Genomic DNA, 7,754 nt, shown 5'->3' on the forward strand with positions numbered 1-7,754 from the left:
CACCCCCAAGTCCCTCTGGGCAGGGCTGCTCTCCATCCCTTCATCCCCCAGCCTGTATGGATACCGGGGGTTGCCCCCACCCAGGGGCAGGACCTTGCACTTGGCCTTATTGAACCTCATAAAGTTTGCATGGGGCCACCTCTCCCGCTTGTTTAGGTTTTGTTGCAATCAGGTTTTTAACAGCAAAACCCAGCAGGCAAAGAATGAAAAATAAAGTTTAAAATCTGTTTAAATAGTCCTGGAATTTTACTTTACCTCAAGTAAAATGTGACAAATGGATCAAGATTCAGACTCTCTGGAACGAGAGCACAGTTACAGCATTTGAGACTTCCCTTAAAAGCTTTTCTATAAATAACGCCTGCAAGCATTCAGAAAAGCAACACGAGCTTTGTGAAAGCCAAGTGTGAGTGCCTGGGGGCTTGAAATACAGCTCTGACAAATCCAAGTATTGGCCTTTCCTCAGAAATCAGAAGGCAGACGGGTCTCTCCTCCCTGGGGACAGTGTTGCCATCGATATTATTTTAACCGAGCAACGCAGCGGTGCAGAGGAGTCGATCATCGCACTTAGCAGGCTTTCGGGAGAAAGCAGCCAAAGGCGGCAGAAGTGAGGAGCGGCACTGGCAGCGCGAGCTGCTGTGCCCGAGGTCCCAGCGAGGCTCCTGGTAACGCTGTGACACCCACCCGCTGGCAGCCGTCCCGACACGGCACCTACAAGACGCCGCCCGCCGCTGCCAGGGTGTCACGGCCTTGCTGCCCTGCCCAAAGGCTTTTCCACAAAAGGTCCCGCTGCCCGTGGGGAGGATAAAAGCAACGTGTTAGAAGTAAAAAGCAAACAAACGTGCTTTCCCTTTAACCAAGCCTTGCTGCTTCTCCAGACATTTGCCCGTCCCTGGGACTCTGCCTTGGGTTTTTCAGCACTTTGAAATTAGTTTCCAGACTGCGTTGTCACAGAATCCCAGACTGGCAGGGGCTGGCAGGGCCCCCCGGAGCTCACCCAGTGCCACCCCCCTGCCCAAGCAGGCTCACCCAGAGCAGGGGGCACAGGACAGCGTCCAGGCGGGGGTTGAAGATCTCCAGAGAAGGAGACTCCACAGCCCCCCTGGGCAGCCTGGGCCAGGGCTCGGGCACCCTCACAGTCAAGAAGTTCTTCCTCCCGTTCAACTGGAACCTCTTCTGCTTCAGTTTGTGCCCATGGCCCCTTGTCCTGGCGCTGGGCACCACTGGGAAGAGTCTGGCTCCGTCCCCGTGGCCCCCACCCTTGAGATATTTGTATGAGTTGATGAGATCCCCTCTCAGCCTTCTCTTCTCCAGGCTCAGGCCTGTCACAGCCCTGTAAAACCACCAGGAGGAACGCATCAACTTCTGTGATAATTTTTATCATATAAAAAGCCAAGTAAGGAATGATTTCTGCTACTTTAGCACCAAAACAGCCTCCCCCCCCCCCAAACAACCACACACAAAACAACCCTTTGACCTGCACTTGATAATAAACAGCTTCCTAGGGATGGATGTCAAGTGAATGAAGAGCTCAACTCAGAGCTGCTTTCTAAAAATGCTGAAGATCTGAGACAACCGAGTGCACGCAGGATTTTACAGCCGCCTGATAATCTTCTTAACGGCAGTAATCATACAAGAAATTCTCCCTCAAAGGCACACAGCACAGCAGAATGGATCACCTCTGTCTTTCAGACTAAGTCTGGGGTCTCCATGGATATTCCCGTTATTCGCTGGCGTTTTTCCATCACTCACCTACTGCAGTTTTATGGATATATGCAAGAGCAGAACTTTTTTCCTCATCTCCTGCCACATTTTTTATTTTGGTGGTGGGATCCTAGCGCTACTCTCTGAACACTAAATGCAAACCCATCGGAACTGCACTCGGAGCTTACAATGAAGTCGGATATTTTTTCCTTCATCGTTTCCAATCTGAGGCATAAACCAACGTTGTTCAGGATAGCGACCCGTGACAGCAACAACTGTTTTGCACTCAGAATTTCTCACCAGAATGTCCTTTCACAAGACGCCCATACTTATTCCTTATTAAAATTTGACCAACCCATTGAGTAATGTACGAGAGCTATTTTAAAAGCTCACAGCAATGTTGCAGTGCTGTTTGAGAGAGGAAGGAAACACAACATCCATTTAAGCTGCAAAGACAGACACAACTGAAATCCCCACATACAAATTTAACTCGAACATGATTCATTCACATGCAGCATTTGTCATCGTAATGGATATGACTTCATTTTAAAGCTCATAAGAAATAGCGATCATCTTCTAGGAAAGATTCTTACAGCAGGGTTTTTTTGGGTCCATAGAGCACCCAAGGATGGTCCCTTGAAGATCATTACCACTTCCTGCAGCACCCACCTGCTCCCTGGTATTCAGGCAATCACCTCCCCATGTTATCAAGAGCTTTTTCCTGGCATAAATAATTCTTACACATCTTTTTTTTTTTTTTTCTTTTTATCTGCTTTAACTTACAGTGAAAATGGGAAGAAGAAAAACTGATCTCCCTGGAAATGCTACACCTGAAAATTTAATTTAGATTTCAAATCTTAACGTACAGTTTCATAACTAAAAGCATAGTAACATTTTTGGGAATTCATGAAATAAGAATAGAAACAATCTAAATGTTTCATCACCTGGCACAGCATTGAAAACAGTATTTACCCACAGAAAAAGAAGCCCAACTAATACAAAACCTTGCCCATAAATGTATATTTGAAAAATCAGACTAATTACACACAAAATAAAATAATATGGAATAAGTTCAACAGCTAGATCAAGTATTGTAGACTGGATCTAAGGAAGAAATTCTTTACGCTGAGGGTGGTGAAACCCTGGCAGGGGTTGCCCAGAGAGGGGGTGGAGGCCCCATCCCTGGGAACATTCCAGGCCAGGTTGGCCGGGGCTGTGAGCAACCTGATGTGGTTCAAGGTGTCCCTGCTCCTGCAGAGGGGTTGGGCTGGGTGACCTCTGGGGGTCCCTTCAACCCAAACCATTCTGTGATTCTATGATTGTTGAAAAAACAACATTGCGAATATGTTAAAAATCATGATAAGTGTCTCTGAAATGAAAAGCCTCCCATAGCAATTTATCTTGCGAGGAAAGATGTTAACCTCTCCACGCTGTCATGTAAATCGGGCCCTACATCCAGCCGCCCTCCGGGTTTATTTTCAGAGACAGTTGTAGCTCTGCTCCTGGTTTCATCACCTTCTCTTCCACAAGTTTGTTGCTTTTTCCCTCTGTTTTCATTAGTCTGTGAATGAAAAAAACTAGATTAGTAGCCCAATTCTTTACTATTTAGGAAGACATCTTTAGTAGCCTTTAAGTTAAAAATCCCTCATGCTATTGCCCGTTTTTGTCACCGCAAAATCTTCCCCAATTTGTTCTGTTCCTCATCATTATAGCAATTACTATAGCAGCTGACAGGAGTGGATTAGATTTATTACCGCAGTTTGCACCTCTAATGCAACACAGAACCAATGCCTATGCTAAAAGGTTTGCTTTCTTAAGCAAGAGCTTCCGCTTGAGGATGTCTGGCATTCCGACTGCCACTACGTCCAACAGCTAACATTAAATTTGAAGTTACTCTTTGCAGAGACAGGGAAGTTCTTCCAATGGTAAGAAGCCTTTCAAAAGAAAAGGCAATTTGAGACTCTCCTAGAACCTTTGTGCCCTGCAAACACAAATTTAACTGGAATTAGTTCTTTGGTGATGGTTATTACATCAACCACAAAACCGTAGCTGGGCCTGAACAATTTTTAGCTTTTTCTCACAAGCTGACATGAACACCTCTAAGATGCCACACACCAGACACTGGTGCCTTCAGTATTCCAAAACCTTTCTGAACAGGTTATAGCTCACGCCACCTCCTCTTCATCCTCAGCGCCCCTTCTCTGAGCAGCTCTCAGAAGTTTGCTTAGGGCCAGGGTTTAGTGGTGGGATGGCAGGGCTAGGGGAATGGTTGGGCTTGATGATCTTAAAGGGCTTTTCCAACCTCAACAATTCGATTCTGTTCTTTTCTAGTCAGCTGCTCCTGAACTTCCATTCATACAACAGTTCCTAGGCTCAACAAACTACAAAGAACCAGACCAGCTTCAGAAGCGTGGCTGCTCTCACAGACAAAACAGGCTTGTCCCAGCTTCTTTAAGAGTGAGGAAGAAATACTGGCGCCCTGCTGTAAATACTCCAATATCAGAGTGGACATTAGAAAAGAATTCCCGTAAAGACAACTCGGAACGACCACACAATAATCGCTTGGAAAAGGACGCAATTTTCTTCCCAGGCCAAAGGAAAAACCTGACAATTCTTGCGCTCTGATATTTCCAAAGCCATGACTTCGACTCATTAAAATGCCACGTCCAAAGGTGGCTGAACACTTGGAGCAAAAGCATGTTAGAGACATTGGTTTGAACAGTCAAAACCAAGTTCAGCTGGGGAATAATTTTCAGGAATATCTCAGGAAATAGACTTGACATTTGATTCTGCTGCGCTTAGGTTGTCGGGTTTTTTGAAGTGGTAAAGTTATTTCCCTGTTAACTGTAACGTCACTTCAACCTGAGTTTAGAGAAAAATGTTGTCTGTAACATTTTAAAATGTTATATTAAATATATTAAATTTACTTAATTAAATTTTAATTAATTAAATTAATATATCGAAGTGTTATACCTGTTATGTATATTAAACATGTAAAACCAGCTGGGGTTCTCAGCACAGATTACCATTTTAGGGGAGTGACATTTGGCAAAGCCGAGCAGCACGCTTACGCTCAGATCACACCTGGTTATCCCAGCAGTTCGTTCGCTGCACTGAGGCGACTCAGAGCAGATATTCCTATCCCACTTGTTCTTGCAGAGAGGTTTCCAAAAGACCTTCCACTGGCTGTGCACCCTGCTAGAACATAAGCAAGCTCTGTCGCGCTGAGGACTCCCCACGCCTGCCCCACCTTCTGAAGGCTCCCCGGATGCGTGCGGCACACGCATCTGCTCCTGTGCAAGAGGCATCACAGAGCTCACATTGAAGCTGGGTTTGAATCTTGCAGGGCTCCGGTTTCCTTGGTTTCCTGCCTTCTGAACAACGTCTTCCTTGTTGCGCTTTTGTCAGTCGAAGCGTTCCTGGTAAGCCTGCAATCAAACAGGGCAACATATTCATGTCCCTTTCAATGACGGTACTGTTTTGCTACTAAAACACTAAATGTCCTCTGAAAATAAAGGGACAATTTCCTGAAACACTCAGATTAAGAACAAAAACCCCTCCCTTTGGAGTCCCATTCAAACCTGCACTGTATGAAAAGCTCATGGGCACTAACTGGTGCGTTTCTCCTTTACTGCCTTGCGCTGCTGTAAGCACACACACACCATTTTAGGCTTCTTATATGATCAGTCCAGTCTTGCCCACAAGACTTACATATGGCCAAACGTATCGATGCTTTTTGTTGACTGTAGAGCATATCTAATGCAGCTGGTTAGATACAGGTGTCAATACTGCAGGCACATGCACTTGGTTAGGTGCAGGTCACCTCTCAAAGTACGGAGAACTAAGGACCCTTTTGCCCCAACCTGTTTGGCATTTAAGTTTTCAGTAAGGCACTGACGATGAGTGGTAACTACCGGAGACAGAAGTTCAAAGGGGCCAGGCAGTTATGGGCAGATCACATGCTTGCTTCTGAAACAAGCCTGGAGGAGTTGTAGATGTGGTAACTTCTTGGTTAAGCACGTTCTTGTGAGACGGCCTAGCCCTCTGCAAACGTCGTGTTGAGGACCACATCTCCCTCTTCCTCTGCCACAAAAAGCAAGCTGCCATTCCGGTCAAACTCGGAAAGTAATCCAAGGAAGGGGGAAAATCCCCTCTCAAGTTTTGTTCCTCACAGCAGGATTCACAGTCGGGTGGGTTCTACAGGCTGCTCCATGGGGGCAGTCAGCCCCAATTCCGGGTGTTAATGGACGCACCAATGACCAGCTGTGGGACAGAAGGCACCCCAGCAGATGTATGCCCAAACTTGCAGATCATTGAAGTTAGGAAAGAGATGTTTAGCACATCAATAAAAAGTTCTTCTTAAAACAGAAGGAGGTTAAGTAACAAACCTCAGAAGAATTTGGGTGAAGAAATACAAAGCTATGCAAGCGAAAAGCTCAAAACAGCATATAGCAGAGAAGCCTGCCGTTACCGGCAACACACTTACATTTGCTCCAGAGAAGCCAGTTTTTCTCATTACTAACATAAATATCAGAAAGAAAAAAAAAACCAAAACATGAGTCAGTTTTTAGCACTTCTTGCTTCCTCAACAACACAAAGTTATCCAGCGATTTTAGTTACAAATACGCTGCTCGCTATCCCATGTTTTTCAGTGTGTACCCGTGTCCAGGAGCTTGAGGAACACATTTTTAGAGTCTCTCAAGCAGTGCATCTATGTAAACCTCCCCCTCTGCCCCCCCATCAGTGATGCTAATGAAGCTAATTTACATCACCCATTAAAAAGGTGCAATACTAATTCTGTAACAGTTTCATTTCAGATGTCTCAAATTCAGCGATACAGAAATATCACCTTTTTCTAGCATAATTTCAAAGAATTAATGAAGGATATTTACAATCCACAGTTCATGTAATCACATTCTCTCAACAAATAGATCTGGAGAAATATTGCTGACGTATCCAAGTTAGTTCAAATCCCGTTTCGAGACGTGATTACCAAGTATAGTCTTATGTTTTCTAGTTACAAAGGCACAAAAGAGAGAAGTGAGAATCATTTCCCCCATTTCTTAGTTCCACACTTTCAGAATATGCATTAAATAGAACCTAATGATGAAAACTGAATGCCTGACGTGAACCAGATGCGTGAGCAAGAAGGTGCAATCCACAACAGCCATGTCGTTTCTCTGGGTACAGAGCGAGGCTTCTCCAGAAAGACACCGCGAGCAGGAAGCTCACCTCCTTCCGTGACTACAGGAAGCAGCGCTGGCAGAGCACAGGAAGCCTTCGGGGGTTTCTAAGTGTCTTATTTGAGAACCAACTACCTGTACGTTGCAAGAACTTTAAAATGAAATATAAAGGAGACGTGGATGCTGGATTCCAGCAGCGCGTGCTCGGGGGGCAGTACGAGTCCCAGGCGCTGGCTGGTGGTGCCGCTTGCTCTCGTAGTTGCTTGCAGATGTTTGTTGTTGTAACTGTGATTATCCTGTGTATTGAATTCCAACAGAAAAAAACCCCAAAAAGATTAATAAAACAGACTGCAGTAAAAAATAGTTGGTTTTAATTGACTGACACGGCAGACAGCAGACGATTCACAGATTCAATTTCTTGATGTCTGCCCCAAATAGCAGCTAATGAGATTGTTTATAGAAAAAAACCCTAATGACATTTTTGTGGTATTGGCAGGGAACGACGTGGGAGCAGGAAGCAAACTGTGCTTACTGTGGGAGAGCTCGGCTGGGGGTGCAGGGGAGCCAGCAGGGATCAGTGACGGTAGCTCTGGCCAAGAAGGCAGTTTTAATTCATTCCCATGAGAGGTCCATTCCAATTCCAAATGGTGCTCAGTTTGGGTCACCCCAAAATTTGGGTATGTTGCAAATTTCTAAAGCAAGATATGAGACCTCATTAAAGCATACAAAATCCAGTGTTAGAATCACAGAATCATTGAGGTTGGCAAAGCCCTTTCAGCTCCCTCAGCCCAACCGCTCCCCTACCCCTGCCATCCCACCCCCAAACCCTGGCCCTCAGCACCGCCTCTGCCCGGCTGTTAAATCCCACCC

Source organism: Egretta garzetta, unplaced genomic scaffold, assembly GCF_000687185.1.
Source record: "Egretta garzetta isolate BGI_Z169 unplaced genomic scaffold, ASM68718v1 scaffold564, whole genome shotgun sequence".
NCBI lineage: Eukaryota > Metazoa > Chordata > Aves > Pelecaniformes > Ardeidae > Egretta > Egretta garzetta.